The sequence below is a fragment of the Pipistrellus hanaki genome (genome assembly GCF_964339955.1).
Source record: "Pipistrellus hanaki genome assembly, chromosome: 13".
Classification (NCBI taxonomy): Eukaryota; Metazoa; Chordata; class Mammalia; order Chiroptera; family Vespertilionidae; genus Pipistrellus; species Pipistrellus hanaki.
In genome coordinates this window covers 13,291,286-13,314,360 of record NC_140515.1, presented here as the reverse complement: position 1 = coordinate 13,314,360, position 23,075 = coordinate 13,291,286, and the positions used below count along the sequence as shown (strand labels likewise).

Here is a 23,075-nt window from a genome sequence, read left to right as displayed (position 1 = left end):
AAATCTTACTGCTTTCTGCAAAGAGAAGATGTTGAGTATCCGAAAATGGCAAGCAGAGTATGGTAACCTCATTGAACAAGTGGACAAGGGAAATGCTAAAAAGTGCAAGTGTGGATCAGGTCGGCAACCATTATTTTCCGAGCTGGAAGACCTGATCTGTGAATGGATTGTTGACAGGAGAACAAAGGCTTTGGTTGTGAATAGGGCTCAGATTCAAGAATTTGCCCTTGCAATGGCACCACAATTTGACATAGCCCCAGAAGACTTCAAAGCATCACAACACTGGCTGGGTAATTTCCTTCAGCGAAGTGAACTGTCTTTAAGAAGATCTACTGGTACAACATTGTTTAGGTTGGAAGATACTCAAGTATTAACTGAGCACTTGCATTCAAGTCCTTTATTGATGATGCTGACTTCTCTAAATACAATCTTTCCAACATGATTGCTATGGATGAAACTGCAGTGTTTATGGGCCAATCATCTCAAACAACAATTGAACAGCGGGGTGCCTCCTTAGTGTACATTCCCTCCACTGCTTACGAAAGTGTACGTGTTTCCTGTATTTTGGCAATTCATCTGGATGGCACTAAAATCCCACCTTTAATAATTTCCTAGGGCAAGAAGGAAAAGATTGAACGTGTTTCGGGCATTTTTATTCTTGAAACTGAAAAAGCCTGGGCCACACAAGCAGTTATAAGGAAGTTGGTCGATATAATGCTGCCGCTTGTTATGTGAGAGAGCCAAAGAGGTCTGCTAGTCTGGGATGCCGCCAGCACTCACTGTGCTAAAGACATGAAGACATTTCTTCAGGGGAAAAAAAATAGATCAGATAATGATTCCCGCAGGAATCACGGCCTATCTCCAGACTCTTGATATTGCAATAAACAAGCCATTCAAAGACAACTTGTGCATGGAAATTAATGACTACATTGAAAATAGAATGGAGAGAAATCAGCATGGAAACTTTGTGAAACCTAAACTGCAAGAAGTTGTGACTTGGGTGAAGAATTCATGGAAGAAAATCACTGACAGTTGCATTGCAAATGCACTGCGAGCAGGCTACCTTGACAAGAAGTACTCATTTAAAGACAGTGCTATTGCTAAACATGAGAGATTTGGTCCACTGATTCTGAAAGAAATGGAGTCACAAGAAATTCACCAGGAAATTCAGGAATTGGATTATTATGATGATGTTCCAGAAGATGATGACATGATTGTCATTGAATAAATGAGTAAATTCTTGATACTGTAGGATTCACAGTTTGTCTGGTTTGTGCTGACAGCTACCGTACTACTGTACCGTATACAGGTAATAAATTTCCTTTATTTTCATTTAACAATAAATGTGTACCACATTCTTCTTCATGGAAAAATAAGACATCCTCTGAAAATAAGACCTAGCACATCTTTGGGAGCAAAAATTAATATAAGAAACTGTCTTATTTTCGGGGAAACAGGGTAGTGTGACTGAGGAAGTGAATTTAACATTTCACTTAATTTAATCACTTTATATACAGTTATGCATAGCCAGTGCACTGCCCTTGCATTGGACAGCACTGAAAATGCACACATAGCTGATGGTCTTTGTATTATCAATTGTTTTGAAACCTTTACTACCCTCCTCCTTCCTGACTTTTAAATGTATTTTATCCAGTATCTGGGTTATTTCCTCATGTACATTCACTCTGTAAGATTAGTTTCTGGTGTCAGTGTAAACATACTGCAAACCAAACAATTTTTAGAGATGGTATCACAAAGCAAAACAATATATTTTTAAACAAGCTGGAAAAGGTTATCAGACTTACAAGCATACCAAGGACTGGGAAACAATTAGTAGGGTTGCGTCATTTTAATCCCGTGTCTGGGTGTTCTAAGCAAACGCATCTCCTGCCATTTGACAGAAGTTGCCAACATTTGCCCTCTTGTCTGTTGAGAAAACATGCCAAATATGCTTCGTTTCATCCTGTTTAGACAGTTGTTTTAATGCCCTTTCCTGATGTTATCTTTGAACACACAATTAACAGATTTCTACTAAGATGCCAGCTGCAATGAGAATTGTCTGCCTGTCACTTATATGTTGCGTCAACCCTGGCTCACTTACACTGCTTGGCAATCAAATTCTATAATGACTTTAAGCTGTTCTGTCCAAACAATAAAATCTATGGAATTTCAGTCCAACCACGTTTTTTTCTTTTCTTTTTTTTCCCGGGCAAATTGACCTCTTCTGTTCTTAGCCTCCACTGAGACTGCTATGCCACTCTTAATAGCCTATGAAAGTTTTATGGGTTCTTGACCATTTTGCCTCTCTGAGGGCATTTTGATGCCAAAAGATATAAGAGATGCATTCTAATTTTTTTCAGCCAATGGCTTGTCTTTGCTGGCTGCTTTATTAAATGGGTGTGCATTTCTGGGAAGGAGTCCTGGGATTTTCTGGCAGTGAGATGAACTACCGGTATATATTGAAGCTGTTGTTTAAGATTCCAGCCCTCATCCTCTTCAGTTAAGAAAACTGATAAGAATGTGCCCTTAGGGCATGGCACCTCAAGTCCAGAACAGGGCCCCTCTCTCTCAGGATCAAGTGAACAATACTAGCAGTTGCACTTAATGAGGATTTTTGAAAGAACTGTGGGCTCTCCAAAGCCATTTTTAAATAATTTAAAAATTACTCATGAGATATGTAACTTTAGAAAATATTAATTATAGAATGTGCAATGAAGATAATAATGTATATGTCCTATGACCTACCAATTTCATTTTCAGGCATTGATCATGGAAAATATTGGAAAATATTTACATGGAAGGCACATTAAAGGAAGAGAACACAAGCCCTTGAGACTTGCAAGGTTTAGGACCATCTACATCAAGAATGTCAAACGCAAAGGCTCACAGGGGCCAAATAAATGAGGCATGTGGCCTGAGGGCTGCAAGTTTGTTTGTCATGCTTGATCTATATGTTTATTTGTAGAGTGATTAATTAACTATCATAGGGCATTTCTATAATGGAATAATTTTCAGTCAATTGAAAAGATGACAGATTTATATATAAATGATAATATTAAATGATATTTAGACTGAATTAAAAGGGGGAGGAAGCAAGGTGCCAAACAATGTATTGCATTTGTATCCTTAAAAGGCTTATTTATACCAAGAAAACCCGCAGATACTCATGTATGTGCTTGTGCATGCAGAAACATTTTGGAAAAAGATCCAAGAAACTGTTAAAAAGTTATTTAAAGGAGATAGACTTATTTTACTTGGTGTTCCACTTGTACTGTGAATTTTTTTAAACCAGCAGCATGTTTTAATTTTTCCAGCAAAAATGACTTAAAAACAATAAGATTCATCTGTAAGCCCACTACTCAGAAAATGTTTTATTATTTTGGAGAATATTCTTCTAGACTTACTTTTGTTCATATGTGTCATATGTTTGTGTACTACAGCCATGATCTGACTCATTTTCTGACCAAATAAAAATCCCTCATGTTTATAAATACACTTTATCTTTTGTTTTGCTTTAATAAACTTCACCGACAATAAAATTCAAAGACAATAAAATCCACCCATTTGAAGTACATGGAGTTTTGACAAATCTAGACAAATGTGAACATATAATTTTTAATGGTTGCATAGAAGTGCTCCTTACTGGACAGTAATTTGTCTTCCTGATTGTAGAGACTAGTTCAGGGATAGGTCCATGAACCACATCAGCCCAAACTAAGCCATTCCTGGAATTTCTGGTGGAAATACCATATTTAATTGCCAATTCCACACAGATGAATGTTTAATATGTTTTAAATTTTAAACTGTTCTAAATAATGCTGAGGTACATGAACATTTGTGTGGCAAGTCATTGTGCATATCTTTAATTATAGTATTTCCTTAGTATAAGTATGCAGAAGTAGAAATTCTGGGTGGAAGGATATAAATAATACGTTGCTAAATTTCCCACAGGAGAGAATATGTCAATTTATATTCCCTGACCCTTCAACACTTGTTGTTCACCTCTACCTAATTTTTTTTTTTGTCACCTTGGTAAGTGCAAACAGATACATAGTTAATTAAGCATAGCTTACTGGTTGACCAAAGAGATATGGGAAGTTGGAAGCATTTGAAGAAACTGTGATTTCCCAGAAGGATGATTTGTTTTACAAAGCAGGACTTAAGACTTCCACCTCTGGGCTCAAACAATTGCTTACTGTGCTTTACGTTCACTTCCTCAGAGGATATAAACATTTCTATTAGGATACTTTTAACCACAAGAGCTGGAAACCTGACTTTACCTGACTTACCTAAAAACAGGATTTGTTGTTGTTGTTCACACTCGTGAAAATTTCAGGGGAATGTTAAACTCTAGTTAAGGCTGAATCAAGGGCTCAAGTAAAGTCAAGGGCACCCTATCTATCAGCTCTGCATCCCTCTTTGTTGACTAAGTGGATGCCAGTTGTCCCTGAAATGTACTTTCCTCTCAGTTCACCTAAATGTTCCTGGGATTTTCATCAGGAGGACCAGCCTTGGTTTGGATCAGCCTGACTGGAGTCAGAGGTCTATCCCGCTGTCTCAGTCTCCATGACCAGGGAAATGCAGTACACAGATTTGTAAGTCCTGAATCAATCGTACACCCACCCCTGGATCCTAGTGCTTGGTCTTATCTCATCCAGACTGGGAGAACTGAGAGACAGAGGAGGTTCTCTGCCTGAAAACACTAGAGGAAAGGGCGTGTGGGTGGGCAGGAAAGCAGAACAAAAGTTCACTGTCTTTTGCTAATCCCCTTCTCCTTCCCTCTGCCTCTCCAGTCAGCTGCAGGGCATGTATAGCTTTTGTTCTCAGGGTGATGGTTTCGGTGGTTGCAGAATTGGAGCATTTAAAAATTCATTTGGTTGTGAACTACTGGGGGAAGGAAGGGAATTCCCTCTTTCCCCAGAAGGTCCCTAGAGATACCCATGGCTGTCCAAACACCAGGGCTAATTGTCACTGCTTTAGGGAAACAGCAGAAACTCATGCCTGGGAGTGGCCCAGGCTTGCTAGCAGGATGCAGTGAACAGAAATGTGTCCTAGTGAGATAGTGGAGAGGTCAGACTGCTGCGGGCCCTCTGTGCAGGCCCAAGGAATGATGCTCCGCAGACGCTGCCAGGATTCTGGGAGCTGGCAGGGTTACCAAGTACAATCTGGAATCTTGAAAAGAGCCAGCTAGTCAGGGCCTAAGATTTGAAAGGAAGACATTTCCCGTGTCCTTGTTTCCCCCTCAGAGGACAGAAAAAGACAAGTTTCAGACTAACTAATCTAGCCCTTGTTGCCATAACACAGCTTTGGTGTGTTAGGAAATATGTTATGTCGTGTCTCACAGAGAAAGGACTGATGGTGGAAGAAGGACGTAGTCACAGAGGTTGATTGATGGAGCCTTCCCTGTTCCTTCACCCGCACATTCATGTCAGCTGCCACACACCATGCCTACCTGGGGCCCTGGCCCCTCAATGCGGAGCTGCAAGGTGCAGTCCCTGGCCAGGGGGCCCCTGGCCTCTGATTAGGGTCTTGATAAACTAAAGTTTAAGAAGCTATGGGAATGTAGAGGAGGGGTTGGCATCTGCAGCTTGTGGCCGAATCCAGCTTACCATCCGTTTAGGTCAATGACATTTTACCAGAACACAGACTTGCTCTTTTGTGTAGGCATTCATGCTTCAATGGCAGAACTGAGTAGCCTAGAGTTTACTGTCTGGATCTTTAGAGAAATCTTTCCAGTCCCTGACATAGACCAGAGTACCCATCCCAGATATGAGGGTGGTGGTGTGATCTGGGGAGGCAGCAAAGGGGAGGCAATGCTGGAGTAGAGACTCAAGCGACAGGAGTTAACCAAACAAGGTTAGGTAGGAAGCAGGGTAAGCCAAGGCAGAAGGACGCTCTGGCCAAGACAGGGAGATAAGGGAGCACGTGCCCTCTGGCCCAGCTGGGCTCTGTAGAACTAACTGTAAGAGTGGCTGGAGCGGAAGCGTATCGCCTCTGGCCACGTTAGGAAGTGGCCAGAGGCGATACGCTTCAGAAGTCATAGGAGCCTGGGAGGTTTGAAGCAGGGGAGGGCTCATCAGGGTTACTTTTCTGGAAGTTTGCTCTGCAGTAGCTTAGCGGGTGGGAAAAAAGGACCACTTCCTTTCCCTCCAATGCTTCCCTCATCCACCTCTCAAAATATTTAGACTCTTGGATGCAAACCAGTATAAATGTCCAAAGCCATCTTGTCTGTGCCCTGGTGGCCTTGGGATACCCACTCCTCCTCATGGCCCTGTGCTCTGAGAGGACTGGTCCTTCTCCAGTCAGGGCCGCCCTGCCCTGCGGGGTAATGTGGGTGGCAGCAGGGGACGTGGGAGGCAAAGAGGCCGTGTCTGCATTTGGCACGTGCAGCCCCCTCGGCCTGCGGACAGAAATCTAAGTGGCAGGAATTGGATAAACAGTTTAACTTAATAGGAACAGAATTCTGGGCCCAACGCAGGGAATCTCATTGCCCTTTTCTCAAAGTGACTTTCCTTCCCGCGCAGCAAGGCCATTGCGGATGCGCAGAAAGAGAAGGCATTGATTTTTCCTGGCAAGAAGGTCAGCCTGTACGAAAGAATTTGAATTGCCATGCTGTGAAGCGGACATGGGAAAGAATAGATAGATCAGACCTGGGAAGTCAGGAGGAGGAAAAATATGTACTTCCTGTTTATTCCTTTAAGTATGATATGCTTTTACAAAATAATTAACTGTTATCTCTTCTTTTCAAGTTGCAATTAAATAATTTCTTAATGTATTTGGGGTGATATCTTCTCTTCTTTATTTAAAAGAACAAAACATTCTTGCTAGAGGCATATTTTTAGTTCCTTCACTTGTACATAGTTACTAAATTTAAAACGTACTAAAACATTTCCAAACTTAAGTCCTTCTTTGAGACTTTTCAAATCCTTGCCTCCCCAGACAGAGACCTCAGATCCTGAGCTTCTAAGCGCAGACCAGCCCTTGCAGCCATAAGGCAGGCCTCCCACCCAGGAACCTGGTTCAACAATCCCTATCAGTGTTCAGTGATAACCCTGATATTAGCTGATATGGATTGGAGATGGTCCAAGTTCCATTCAGAGGGGTCAAAGGTCCATTGGCTGCACACCTGGCTGGCATTGGAGGCCAAACTTGTGATTCACTAGGACAGTTTCCTCAGCACTGGCGGGAGTCCACTCCCCCAGTGGTCGGCAAACGCATTAGTCCGCAGAGCCAAATATCAACAGTACAACGACTGAAATTTCCTTTGAGAGCCAAATCTTTTAAACTTAAACTTCTTCTAACGCCACTTCTTCAAAATAGCAGGCTGTGGTATTTTGTGGAAGAGCCACACTCAAGGGGCCAAAGAGTCGCATGTGGCTCGAGAGCCTCAATTTGCCGACCACTGCACTATCTTATCAGAAGCTGAGAGAGGCAACGTATTCAGACAGTTCTCCATTATTCGCTCAGAATTTGGGAATCAGTGGCAGGAATAACCACACACAGCAGAGCAGCAAAAGCCCTTCAGAGATGAGTCTACAATAATTCCCCCGCAACTTCCACCTTCTCTTCTGGACTTCACTTAATGAACTTGCGCTTCACTAAGCAGCTACCAGTGTAGGGAAGCAATTCAATAGGAGCAAAGCGGTGCAGAGAAAGTCGATATAAACGTGAGCCAGTAGCAGCTACTAACCAAGGCTTGTCCCCTGTCCCTGTTCCCTCCACCTTCTTCCTTCTGCTTCTCTTGCTCTGATCTACGTGTGTGTGTGTGTGTGTGTGTGTGTGGGGGGGGGGGGGGGGGCTCTAGGGAGAAGTCTAGCCAGGACCTTCTTCTTTTCTATGGTATGAAACAATCTTAAATAATGGTTTCACTGCTGAACAGATTTGAGAACTCAGAGTCTGAAGTGAGACATGCAGAAATGGGTCTTCCGAGTCCCAGCGACAAGCTCATGTGAACCTGTGAACCTTGGCAAGCGATTCCCATCTGAGCCTCTGTTATCTCCTGCAGCACGGTAAAGGTGCTGGTCCTGACTTCATGTGTTGTTGGGATGACTATGTCAGATAACACCGGAAGTGGTCAGCCCTGTGCCTGGGTGTCATAATTCTGTTCGCAAATGTCTCGCATACAACAAAGTGAGTCATATCACAGTGAGTTGTGTCTGCAGAGCTGTGGGCACGGTGACTGCCACTGGTGTCACCAAGGTGCTCCATCTCTCCCTCCATCAAAGGTTTGTGGGGCTCCTTTCCAGGATGAGTCATATCTTGACAGCAGATAAGAGGCAAATGTAAATATATAGTTCACAGGGCGGGGATGGAAAGGAGAGGAAAAGAAGTAGGTCGAGGACCAAATTTTAATTCAATCAATAATTATTAAACTCATACCACACTCTAGCACAATGATAGAGTGTAAAAAGTCATGAAGGACAACAAGTATGGCATCTGCTCACAAGGACAGAACTCTCATAATTGGAGCATAGTATTAACATACAGAAAGGAAAACCAGAAAACACTAGGAAGGAGCCGATGGAGATGCAGTGTACCAATTACACACAGTTAAACATCTATGCTGTGCTTTTAAAATGCCCCTGCTGGAATGGAATGTCCTCTGTCATCTCTGGCTGGTGAAACAGACCAGATATCCACCTCCACTGCGGTGTCCTCTGAGAACTCTTTCAGCATCATTGAACAGAGTGCTCTCCCCCCCTTCCCCTCTCCTTCACCCCTGCCCCAGCTCCACCAAAGAAGAGGGATCCCAATGGCACTTACTGTAAAACTGTGATTAGTTAGCTATGCTGTCTATACTGACACTGATCACAGTCACAAGCACTCCGTGTGGACACAGGGCTTCTGAAGCGATGGCAGCCACAACGTTGAACCAAAGACTCAAATGGCATTTGCCTACCCACCAACCGCATGCTTACAAACACAGCTGTATACAAATTATGAAACCAAGAACTATTTACCTTTTCTTCCCAACACATTACTGCTACATGATTTTGATGGAGACCAAGCGAGGAGGCTTGAACATGACACCTGGGGGTGCAGCTGTGTTTCTAAACACCACGCAGGGCTTGACTCATTCAGCGTTTACATTAAATGCCTCGTAGTATTAACAAGGTGCAGAGCAAACTGTTTACTGGAGAGGCCTGTGCCTCCAGATAGGATGGACTCTTCTCAGTAGCTTACATTTTACATCGGCAAAGCAAGCAGGCGCAGTCAGCACCCGTGGCAGCCTGGAGTCCGTTTATCTTTCTAGGAAACCAGGTATGACCAAGCATCTGAAACCGCTCAAATACCTACCGTCTAGAAGCCGGCCAAGTGCTTGGCTTCTGCCAGAGGGATTAGAATCTCAGTTCTCCATTTGCAAACACTAAGGATGTTTGTTTTCATCCCTCTACCAGGAAGATAGATGCGGTTTATTCATTCAAGAGCATCTTTGGAGGCCATTTATTTGCCTTGACTTCAAATAGATGCTGCAGAGATGCGCCAGTGGTGTTTAAACACTGGGTCCTTTTGGTTCCTGAGCAGGTTAAGGCCATGTGTTCATGTTGTGGGGCATTAATAGGAATTCCCAGGTTCTAATCTAGGAGCCAGGCTGGGTCACCAGAGTCTGGCCGCATTTGATGAGGAAAGATCATCTCAAAGGATTTATTTCTATGTCCAGAAAAGGGCATTTGGTTGTGAGCTTCCTTGAACTTTACCCTTGTAGATGTGGGTGGACCATTAACTAATATAGAGACAGCTAAAAAACCACTTAGGCCGGCCGGGTAACTTGTACTTCCCCTGGGTCTCTGTCTTACTATTATTTTTTTCTTTTTGATTTAGGAAGATAAAGCCAAAGGATTCTAGAATTTATGCCTAGTTTCTTAGGCTACCCTGGTGGCATTTACATATAACTGAAAATTGCTATAAATCCTTCTTAATCTTTTTGCTGGGAAATCACTGGGAAATGCTGGAATGCCTTTTTTTTTTTTTTTTTTCCAAATTGGCCCCAGCTCCATTTGAAATGCCAGACATAGCAAGGCTGAATTTGTTCATGTTCGTGTGGGGACAGGGAAGCAGAGGATTCTGTGCAAGGGGTTTGGAAATGGATAAGGTGAGCCGTGGGACATGGGGGCAGGCAGGGCCAAACAAATCCCTCACAAAAGGTAGTTTATTATTTCACCAAGTATGCCTTTCAGAAAAAGGCCATTTCTAACCTGCAGCAAGTTACAGCGGAGGGGAGATTGCAAAGATAGGGATGCTTTGTATTTCTAACTCAGGGAACTTGGAGCATCTGATCTTACTGTTAAATTCAGCAAGGAGAAAGAAATCCACTATCCAAAGTTAAGATCAATGAAGAGGAAAAAATAGGATGAAGATTATATAAAAACTGCATTCAAAAGGGTGTACTATGATACAGAAGAATGAAACTGAACCCTTATCTCACTTCTTATACAAAAATCAATTCAAATAGATTGGGAATTAAATGTAAAATTGTAAACCACAAAATACTAGAAGAAAACATTGGGAAACAGCTTCTTAACATTGGCAATTATTTTTTGGATATGATTCCAAAAGCACAGGCAACAAAACAAGTAACAGATAAATAAATTGCATCAAACATAAAGACTTCTGCACAGCAAAGGAAATGAAACAACAGGATGAAGAGATAGTCTATGGGTTGGGAGAACATATCTGCAAACCATACATATCATAAGGTATTAATATCCAAAATATATAAGGAACTCAAAACAACTCAATAGCAAGAAAACAAATAATTCAGTTAAAAGATGGGCTAGGGATCCAAACAGGCATTTTTCAAAAGAATACATACAAATGGCCAACAGAATTATGAAAAGGGTACTAACATCACTAATCATCAGGAAAATGCAAATCAAAGTCATAATGAAATGTCACCTCACATCTGTTAATGGCTATCATCAAAGAGACAAAAGATAAGCAGTGTTGGTGAGGATGTGGAGAAAAGACAACCCTGCGCCTTGTTGGTGGGAATATACACTGGTGTAGGCATTATGGAAAACAGTATGGAGATGCCTCAAAAAATAAACAACAATAGAGCTATCGTACAATCCAGCAATTCTCTCCTGAATATTCTATATAATAAAGAGCTAATATGCAAATTAGACCAAACAGCAGAACGGCTGTCTGGACAACCATCTGGACGACCTTCTGTACAAAGCTGGGGCTGCAAGGACCGAGACAGCTGGGGCTGTGAGGGCCAAGTCCCTTGTACGAATTTTGTACATCGGGCCTTAAGTTTATATATGAAAGGAATCAGAGAGATATCTGCACTACCATTTTCATTGTAGCATTATTCACAATAGCCAAGTAATGGAAACAGCAGAAGTGTCTGTTGAATGAATGGCTTGGCCAGCTCCATTAGAAATGTCAGACTCAGGAGGGCTGAATTTGCTCCTGTTCATGGGGGCACAGGGAAGCAGAAGACTTTGTGTAAGGGGTCTGGAAATGGATAAGCTGAGGTATGGGACATAGGGGCAGGCAGGGTGACCAAACAAGGAAGCTTAAACATGACACCTGGTGATTATATATATTTCAAGTGGGGGAATCCTGCCATTTGCAACAACATGGATAAACCTGGAGGACATTAAGCTAACTGAAATGAGCCAGACAGAGGAAGTCAAATACTACATGATCTCTCTTCTCTGTGGAACCTAAGAAAATTTTTTTAGGAAGGGCAAACTCATAGGAGCAGAGTATAGAACAGTGGCTACTAGAGTACTAGGGGCTGGGAGGGGCAGTGGAAATGGGGAGATGTTGGTCAAAGGGTATAAATTGCAATAATGTTGAATGAGTAAGTCCAGAGATCTACTGTATAGACATGATGACTATACACATTGAACAATGAAATGTGCTGAGAGAGTAAATTCAGGTACACTCACCACACAAAAAATGATAGCTATGTGAGAAGATTATGTTAATTAGCCTGATTATAGTTATCATTTTACTATGTATATGTATAGCAAATCATGTTCAAACCTTAAATATATGTAATTGGAGGTAAGATGGCGGAAGAATAGATGGGTGGATTCTGAGCCCTCTCCCGAAGCAGAAAGAGAGAGCAACTGATGGTCTTGTGCTGAGAGTGTTTATTAGCAAACTGGGAGACAGCGAACACCAGAAGAAACTGCTGGGGGGCTGCTGACGGAGGTACCCCTCACAGGGAAGCACCCACGCAGGCTACTTCCCTGCCCGGAGCTACCTACCGGCTTGGACGGGGGAAACCTCGCCATCTTGAGAGGAAGATAGGATCGTGTCAGAGGCCTGAATATCCACAGCCGCAGCGACCACCAAGCAGCTGTGACCCTCAGAACGCGGATCCCAGGCGGCGCAAACACCTGACTGCACTGGAGTGCCCCACTGCTCGGCGAAAAGGTCAGATTTCGCGGGGAAAGGGTGGAGAGTGCTCGCGGCGAAGATAAAAAGCCTGCTCGCCCGCGCTCGAGGAAGCTGGAGGACAAAGGCAGTGATTACAAGTAGAAGCCCCTGCTGTCGGGCTGGTGTCACCCGTGAAAGTGGACGGGGCTCCTAACAGGGGAGATATCTAAAGAGCAACACATTTGGATCTGGCTCGGAGGGATATAGGAGAGTTGCGGGAGATTGCAGTTGCTCGGGCCTGCCCCCTCCCCCCTCCATAGTTCCTGCTGCAGAGAGGGCGGAGAAAAAAAAAAAGCTGGAGAGGCTAGAGTCTGGAAACTCAACCCAGAAACACTGCCCCCAGAGGCTAATTCACAAATTGACTCTAGTGTAATAAAAACAAAGCAAAACCTGCCTAAAAATCAGGACTGGATCATAACAATAGAGGAAGCGAATGACCTTCATTACTGCAAATTTTACTTAAATTTTTAAAATTTTATTATTTTTTTTTAATTTTTAAATTTTTGTTTTTAATTTTTGTTTTCATTATTTGCAACGTTTACTCAAGAAACTATTTTTTTTCTTTTTCCTCACTTGATTTTATCTTTATAATTATTACATTGTATATGTAATCAACATTATTACTACTATTAATTTACCTTTTTCATCTTATTTTCTTTTGTTTCTTTTTATTATTTTTATTTCATTTGATTATATAGATATTTTTTTTTTATTTCAGGATTACTGTTCTACAGTCTTTATCTATCTTTCCTTCTCCAACGCTTTATTCTATCTCAAACCTACCTTTATGCCTTCACCCTCTTTCCGATCTTTTCCTTTGGTACCCCGTTTATCTTAACCCTTTCCTGCTCTAGATTTTCCCCATTCCTTCTGTCTACCCCCTCCTAAAATTTCACCCTACTTGTATACATCTAATTTCCAACTACCTGCTCCAAGCCCATTCACACCTTCCTCGCAGTTGTCCTAACAACAAAACAAAACAAAACAAAACAAAACAAAACAAAAAATCAGTCTTTCTCTCTAACTCTTTGAAGTTGTATGTTGAATGTTAACTATACTGAAGTTGTATGCTTTTTTTTTTTATAAGATTGATTTGCCTATGCTTTTTGTTTGATTGTATGTTTTTGTTAGCTGGGTTCTAGTCACCATTATTGGTGGTTATTAATATTGCAAACACATTTCTATTCAGTGCCTGTGTGTTGTACCTGGTTGTGTTGTATTTTGTGCCTTTAAATCAAAGCAGGAGAGAGAGAGAACTACACAACCAGACATCCTGGATCATGGGAAGACCAAAAAACAGTCCGCAAATGAAAGAAAAGCAGGCTTCACCAGAAAAGGAAGTAAACAAGATAGAGTCAAGCAACCTACCAGAGCAAGAATTCAGAGTAATGATCATAAGACGGCTAAAAAGAATGGAAGACAAATTTGACAATATGAGTAAGACCCAAGAGGAAATGAAGAAGAACCAAGAAGAAATGAAAAATGACATTGCTACTGTAAAGAACTCAATAGAAAGCATCAAGAGTAGATTAGAAGAAGCAGAGGACCCCATCAGTGAGCTAGAAGACAAGATGGAAAAGAATATCCAATTAGAACAGCTTCTGGGAAAAAAAATAAAAAAACAGGAGGAAAGTCTAAGAGAACTTTGAGACAATACAAAACAAAACAATATTAGAATAATAGGGGTTCCAGAAGGAAAGGGAATTGAGGAAGACATGGAAAACGTATTTCAAGAAATAATGACAGAAAACTTTCCTGAGATAGAGAAGAAAAAACCCACACAAATCCAAGATGCTCGCAGAGTCCCAAGCAAAATGAACCCCAGAAAACCCACCCCTAGGCATATTATAATTAAGCTGGCAAATACCAACGACAAAAAAAGAATTTTAAAAGCAGCCAGAGAGAGACAGGAAGTTACATATAAAGGAACCCCCATCAGACTAGCAACAGATTTCTCCACAGAAACTTATCAGGCCAGAAGGGAATGGGATGAAATATACAACGTCATGCAAAGGAAGGGTATGAATCCAAGAATACTGTACCCAGCAAGGCTATCAATCAAAAGTGAAGGTTGCTTTTGATTGATAGCCAATCAGGAGCTTCACAGACAAAAACAGACTAAGGGAATTTATCTCAACCAAACCAGCAATGCAAGAAATTCTAAAGGGTCTACTGTAAAATTAAAGAAATTGAAAGCAAAGAAGGAACACAGGGGTATAGAATAAAAATGGCGTCAAATCAGTATCTATCAATAATAACTTTAAATGTAAATGGACTAAATGCTCCAATCAAAAGACATAGGGTAACGGATTGGATAAGAAAACAAGACCCATATATCTGTTGTCTATAAGAAACCCACCTCAGAAAAAAAGATGCACACAGACTGAGGGTGAAGGGATGGAAAAAGGTTTACCAGGCGAATGGAAATGAAAAAAAAGCTGGGGTAGCAATACTTATATCTGACAAATTAGATCTCAGAGTGAAGGACATAACAAGAGATAATGAAGGCCACTTCATAATACTAAAGGGAGCAATCCAACAAGAAGACATAACCCTGGTAAATATATATGCACCCAATATGGGAGCACCCCAATATATAAAAAAACTGCTGGAGGACATTAAGGGAGAGATTAATAGCAATACAATCATAGTAGGAGATTTTAATACCCCACTGTCACCCTTTGACAAATCATCTAAACAAAAAATCAGCAAAGAAATATCAATCCTAAATGACTCGCTAGACCAGATGGAATTAATCAACATCTTCAGAACATTCCACCCCAAAGCCACAGAATATACATTCTTCTCAAGCGCACATGGGACATTCGCAAAGATAGACCACATTTTGGGACATAGGCAAAGTCTCTTCAAATTCAAAAAGATAGAAATCATATCAAGCATCTTCTCAGATCATAGTGGCATAAAACTGGAAATTAACTACAATGAAAAAAATCCAAAGAAATCAAACATATGGAGACTAAACAGCATGCTATTAAACAAGGACTGGGTTACCAAAGAAATCAAGGAAGAAATTAAAAACATCCTGGAAACAAATGACAATGAAAACACAACAATCCAAAATCTATGGGACACAGCAAAGGCAGTTTTGAGAGGGAAGTTCATATCCCTACAAGCCTATTGCAAAAAACTGGAAAAAGTGGTAACAAATGATCTAACTCTACAACTCAAAGAGTTAGAAAAAGAGCAACAAGAAAAGACCAGTGTAAGCAGAAGGAAGGAAATAACAAAAATCAGAGCGGAGATAAACGACATAGAGACCAAAGAAACAATACATAAGATCAACAAAACCAAGAGCTGGTTCTTTGAAAGAATAAACAAGATAGATGGACCTCTAGCCAGACCAACCAAGAAACAAAGAGAGAGGACTCAAATAAACAAAATCAGAAACAAAAGAGGTGAAATAACAACAGACCCCACCTAAATACAATGGATTTTTACAAAATACTACGAACAACTCTATTCCAACAAACTGAACAACCTGGAGGAAATGGACATATTCCTAGAAAAATACAATCTTCCAAAACTCAATCAGGAAGAATCTAAAAATCTCAATAGAGCAGTGACTTGGGAAGACATTGAAACAGTCATCAAAAAGCTTCCAGCAAACAAAAGCCCAGGGCCGGATGGCTTCACAGGAGAGTTTTACCAAACATTCAAGGAAGAACTAAAACCTATCCTCCTCAGACTTTTCCAAAAAACTCAAGAGGAAGGAACACTTCCAAACTCCTTCTATGAAGCCAGCATCACCCTAATACCAAAACCAGATAAAGACAACTCAATGAAAGAGAATTACAGGCCAATATCCCTCATGAACATAGATGCCAAAATCCTCAACAAAATTCTAGCAAATCAGCTCCAGCAGAGCATCACAAAGCTCATACACCATGACCAAGTAGGATTTATTCCAGGAATGCAAGGTTGGTACAATATCCGCAAATCAATAAATGTGATACATCACATAAACAAATTGAAAGATAAAAATCATATAGTCATATCAATTGATGCAGAAAAAGCATTTGATAAAATCCAACACCCTTTCCTGATAAAAACTCTTAACAAGGTGGGAGTACAAGGATCATACCTCAACATAATAAAAGCTATATATGATAAACCCACAGCCAACATCATACTCAATGGGCAAAAACTAAAACCATTCCCTCTAAGAACAGGAACAAGACAGGGATGTCCACTCTCGCCACTCCTGTTTGACATAGTACTGGAAGTACTAGCCATTGCAATTAGACAAGAGGAGGAAATAAAAGGCATCCAAATTGGAAAAGAAGAAGTAAAGTTATCCTATTTGCAGACGACATGATATTGTATATAAAAAACCCAAAAGACTCCATTAAAAAACTAATTGGCTTAATAAATGAATTTGCCAATGTAGCAGGATACAAAATTAACGCCAAGAAATCTATGGCATTTCTATACACCAACAGCGAATTTATAGAAACAGAGACTAAAAAAGCAATTCCATTTACCATAGCACCAAAAAAATTAAGATACCTATGAATAAACTTAACTAAGGAAGTAAAGGACCTATATGCGGAAAACTACACGACACTGAAAAAAGAGATAGAGGAAGATGTAAACAGATGGAAGATCATACCATGTTCATGGATTGGTAGAATCAATATCATCAAAATGTCCATACTTCCTAAAGCAATCTATAGGTTCAATGCACTCCCCATTAAAATACCAATGGCATATTTCACGGACCTAGAAAGAACTCTCCAAAAGTTCATTTGGAACAATAAAAGACCCCGAATAGCCACAGCAATCCTGAGAAAGAAGAGTAAAGTAGGAGGGATCTCAATACCAGACTTCAAACTGTATTACAAAGCCACTGTTCTCAAAACAGCCTGGTACTGGCACAAAAACAGACATATAGATCAATGGAATCAAATCGAGAACCCAGATATCAACCCAAATCACTATGCTCAATTAATATTTGACAAAGGAGGCACAAATATACAATGGAGTCAAGACAGTCTCTTCAATAAATGGTGTTGGGAAAATTGGACAGATACATGCAAAAGAATGAAACTAGATCACCAACTTACACCATACACAAAAATAAACTCAAAATGGATACAGGACTTAAACATCAGACGGGAAACCATAAAAATACTAGAAGCATCCACAGGCAACAAAATCTCAGACATATGCCAAAAGAACTTCTTCACTGATACTGCCCCTAGGGCAATGGAAGCTAAAGAGAAAATAAACAAATGGGACTACATCAAAATAAAAAGCTTTTTTACAGCAAAAGAAACCATCAACAAAACAACAAGAAAGCCCACTGTGTGGGAGAACATATTTGCAAATGTTACCACTGATAAAGGTTTAATCTCCAACATCTACAAACAGCTTATACAACTAAATAAAAGGAAGATGAATGATCCAATTAAAAAATGGGCAATGGACCTAAATAGAATATTTTCAAAAGAAGACAGAAGGAAGGCCAAAAGGCACATGAAAACATGCTCAAAGTCACTAATTATCTGAGAGATGCAAATCAAAACAACAATGCGGTACCATCTCACATCTGTCAGAATGGCCAACATCAACAAATCAACAAACGACAAGTGTTGGCGAGGTTGTGGAGAAAAAGGAACCCTCGTGCACTGCTGGTGGGAATGTAGACTGGTGCAACCACTGTGGAGAACAGTGTGGAGTTTCCTCAAAAAACTGAAAATGGAACTCCTATTTGACTCAGTAATCCCACTCCTAGGAATATATCCCAAGAAACTAGAAACACCAATCAGAAAGGATATATGCACCCCTATGTTCATAGCAGCACAGTCTACAATAGCTAGAATCTGGAAACAGCCTAGGTGCCCGTCAGCAGATGATTGGATCAAAAAACTTTGGTACATCTACATAATGGAATACTATGCTGCCATAAAAAAGAAGGAATTCTCATCATTTGCAGCAACCTGGATAGAACTAGAGAACATCATGCTGAGTGAAATAAGCCTGTCAATGAAAGAGAAATACCACATGGCCTCACTCATTTATGGATATTAAAAAACATTATAAACTGACAAACCAAAAGATAGATATAGAGACAGTAAAGCAACAAGTAGACTGTAAAATTACAGCGGGGAGAGTAGGGAGATCTGGGGGAGATAAGAGATCAACCAAAGGACTTGTATACATGCATATAAGTACAACCAATGGACACAAAACTCTGGGGAGGGAGGGTATGTATGGGGGGGGGCAATGTTAAAATATGTACACAGATAATAATTTAATAAAAAATAAATAAATAAATAAATAAATAAATAAATAAAATAACCCCAAGTAACCAAACGGCCCCAAATAGTTTAGGAATAAAAATTATAGATATTCCTAAGAAATTTTGTTTTTTTTAAACCCTCCAATAAAGGTGTTTTAATGCTTAAAATATATCTATATCTATATCTATCTATCTATCTATATATATATATATATATATATATATATATATATATATATATATAAAAGGGAGTAACTTGGGATATAGAAAACCTTTAAATGAAATTTACATATGCACATCTATCTACATCTACATATAAATTCTTTAAAGACCTATATTCAAATCTTTGATCTGCCACTTACTGGATGGATGACCTTGAGTAACTTATTTAATTTCTCTGAACTTCAGTTTTTATTTCTCTAACAGGGCCAGCATCAGAGGGTTGGTGTGAAGTTGCTGTTACATACTGTGCGTACCATGCTTGGCATGCACTATATGCTTATAAATAATATTAAATGTAATTTTTAGTATTTTATATTAAGGATGGTAAACAATTTTATTTCTAGTGTGAACTCTAATCAGTTATGACTGCTTGGGTGCTATGTTTAGAGTGACTGTGAGACTGGAACTACTAGGCTTGGCAGGAAAGTGCAGGGGATCAATTTTTGATGTCTGCCATCGGCACCAAGCGGGGAAGTGTATGTCAGCCTGCCTCAGTAAAAAGGTCACAGGGAGTCCTGGTCTTTCTGCCGCCAGTTACGTGGATAACCTGAGAGAAGCTCCGTTTCCCTCATTTCCCCCCAAAGTAAAATGAATGAATAGAATTTGATGATCCCTGGGGTCTCTTTGAACCTGAAAATCCTGACTCTAATCTGGAAAATATTGTTACTGCTTCACAGGTTTGGAATGTTAATAATGTTTTAGAAAACACGTTGCAGTAAGTACACTTACCCGTGAGAAATTGCTCTGTGGGCCTGTTTGGAGGAGCTGTCACGATCCCCTAAAAAGCAATGTTTGCGGCCTCCTCTTACCTGCTTGTGCTCCTCACTCAGTCAAAACCTCTCTGGACATCAGTTCCATCACCTGCAAAATGGGAGAAAGGCAATTTCTTTTCTCTCCTGACCCCTGGAAATGTGGAGCAAATGAATGAGGTCACATGTCCTCTGAGCTTTGAACGTGTCAGAAGGCAGATCTTCTGTGGCTCTGAAGCAGGAGTGTTCACATAAAAATGTGGCCCAGAAGCCGCTCCCTTACTATGACGCACATTTACATCCACATGATGAACTACAGTTTTATTACAGAGCCATGCTTCTAGAAGGAAAAGGTTGGGTAAGAAACCCAGACTTTATCATTTTCATCAGAAGCTGAGCTTCTCTCTTCTTTAATGTCAATCCCTGAGCGTCCAAGGTTGGAAACACAATCCAAGCTGACAGAAGCTTGATGCTGAAGCGTCCACTCTGCAAGCGCAGCCTCCACAGGAGTATCTGTACATCTGCTACTTAAATACAGGGCGGGCCAAAAGTAGGGTTGGGATGCAAATCATACAATCATTAATAAATCAAACAAGAACAAACTCTGGTTCACAACCCCACACCTCTAATCCTATTTTGCTCCACCCTGTATACTTAAAACTAGTTTGCTGTCGAAAATATGCAAAAATGAGTCTTCATGAAGTTGAAAAATCTTGGCCCCATAAATAATTATGACAACTGATCCTAGAGCTAGATTCTATCCTGTGGATAAAGTCAGAGCTTGAAAGATGCCACAAAGTCAACATCCCAAAGAATGACTGTGGCTAATGGGAAGAAGTGCCCCTTGTAGGGGAGAGATTAGCTGAGATAGCTAAGTAGAGTGAGTTTGCTTCTTCCCCGTCACTCTGCATCAGCAGCGTGAGCAAGCAAATAGAGAAAACAGAGTTTGCCAGCATTTCCCGTTTGACTCTATTTCTTTTGTGCCCCGTAACCACCGATTCCAGGTGTGGAGACTTCAGAACCGAACTCTTTCTGTCTCAGTTTCAATTGAGGTGTCAGAATGACAGGTCCAAAATAACACAAATCCACACGCCCATATTGAAAAGCAAGCCCAATACATGCTGACAGAGCACTCTTGGCAGACTATCCTTCATCCCACCCCACGCCCTGTTTTTGAGGATTCAAAAAAGAGTGTGGCTAGTGGGATTGTGAGAACAGAGTGGTGAAGAGGTTTGTAGAGTGACAGTTGGAGCATCCTGTATGACTCCTCATTTTGCTCTGTTTTTGGTGGGTGGAATTCTACCAGCGAACCCAGGGGTCAGGAAACCATGGTCTTCAGTTCAGATCTGGCCCACATCTATGGCACCACAAAGGAAAGCAGTTTTGACAGAGACTGGCTTGCAAAGCCTGAAGTATTTATCGTGTTGGTCTTTACAGAAGAAGTTTGCTGGCACCTGGTCTGATGACAAGCTTGGTGAGAGAAACACGGGTTTGAAAGGCACTTGGAAAGTTGGAAATGTATTCCCTGTGTGTGGGAGACTTAGATGATTAGTGTTTGATTCAGGCCTGAAAAAACTTGACTAAGGGGACTGTGGTCCAGGGACCTCCTCTTTCTGGGGAATCCAGAAGCCAGAGAAGAGCCAACCAGCTATTCTGTGCTGGCATGGGCCTGCGTTTCCGGAATATGCTGGGGAACGGATGCCTGAAACCTTCCAAGGATCAGATATGGGACACAGGAAAGAGGGTTGACATGGACTCTTCTTGGCTGCCTGGAGGGGATCATGGGAGGAAGTGGTTAGATGTGCCCCACTGGAGGCCTAAGGCTTGACTGAGGAAGGGGTCACAAAGGACTATCTGGAATAGTCTACACTTTCTGCCCAGCTAAGAATGCCTTCTATCTTGCTATAGGACAACAGTTAATAAAGAGAAGTTGCTAGGGCAGGTGAGAGGTGATGAAGCTAGCATGCCCTATGCATTCTTTCCAGCTTTCCCAAGATTACCTTCACCAATTTTATTGATTTTTAGAGGAAGAAAGAGGGAGAGAGGGAAGAAAGAAAGGAGGAAAAGAGAGAAATTCATGTGACAGTGAAACATCTATTGACCACCTCCTGCACATCCCTTACTGGGGATCGAGCCCAAAATCCAGGCTTGTGTCCTAACTGGGAATTGAACCAGCAACCTTTCAGTGCACAGGAGGATGCCCAACCAACGGAGCCACAGCAGCCAGAGCAAGTTTAAAGAGCTGGTGAAAAACAGGACTGGACTGTACATTCTTAATGGCAGGAGCCATCCATGCATTCCCAACACACCACTAATACAATTTAGGGGGTAGTTTCAATGCATGAGACTCTACACTCATATTCTCACCTAATTATTATAACAACTCTATAAGCTTGAAATTGATACTGCCATGTAATAGGTGAAGAAACCAAAATTCAGAGTTTCAATGATACTAGTACACCCAAGACCTCACAACAGTGAGTGGCAGAGGGGACAGAGCCCTTCTCCCCTGTGATGACAGTGTTCATGAGGTTCTTTTGTTGTAAAGGAACAAGCATTCTCTAGGTTCCCTTAAGAGATGGGGGTTGTGCCCAGTGAGTGGCTCAGTAGTTGAGTGTCGACCTATGAACCAGAAGGTCATGGTTTGATTATTCATCAGGATACATGCCTGGGTTGCCGGCTCAATCCCAGTGTTGGTGTGCAGGAGGCATCTGATCAATGATTCTCTCTCATTACTGATGTTTCTATCTCCCTCTCTCTCCCTTCCTCTCTGAAATCAATAAAAAAATATATATTAAAAAAAAGAGATGGGGGCTTATAGCCAGGGCTCACATTGCCCTAAGTCACCAGCAGAAAAATTCCAACTCAGCAGGTTCTGAACCCGTGTGGAGTGGCCTCACAGTCATCGCTGTTTGGGGCACTTTATAGCCATCCAAGTGATTGCACACATTCTTCACAGAGGCCTTGCAATAGTCTGGGGAAGCAGGCAAGGAAATCTTTGTCCTTATTTTTCAGATGAGTCAACACAGGCCCCCTTGCTCAAAAAACAGCACTCAATGAATACTCTCTGAGTGAATAAATAAATGAGCATGCCTCATCCCTGATGTACATGTATGTAGCCAGCTGATCACTGATCCATGCTTATTTTATTCTTGGATTTGATTACAAGCCATGGATTCTCTGTCTGTGTGCCCCACATTTCCCAGCATGAGGCCCTGTACTGAAGGATCCGCTAGGGGTGTCAGTGGTGTCTTTGCTGGCCTATAATGGAAGACTCTTGTTCTAAGCAAATACTAAGTCGCCTCTTGAAATGACTCAATACTGTACAGGTTTCTCTTCTTAGAGGCCAGGCTTTGGAGCAAACAAAACATGGACATGAAACCTGTTGTTTCCACCTACATAGTTATGATTCCATGGAGCTAGACCTCAGAGTTTCCAATCCTACT

General features: G+C 41.1%; 1 long non-coding RNA gene across 3 annotated transcripts in view; it reads left to right on the top strand.

Moving 5' to 3' along the window:
- The window catches only part of LOC311631947, a 270,208-nt gene that overhangs the window by 61,196 nt on the left and 185,937 nt on the right, over positions 1 to 23,075 (top strand). Inside the window, exon 3 of one of the 3 annotated variants that reach the window (XR_014796674.1) lies at positions 2,761 to 3,482. The exons of the other annotated variants lie outside the window; for them this stretch is intronic. This is a non-coding gene — a long non-coding RNA (uncharacterized lncRNA). Of the gene's footprint in view, positions 1 to 2,760; positions 3,483 to 23,075 lie in introns of those variants that run through there. 3 annotated transcript variants of the gene reach the window in all.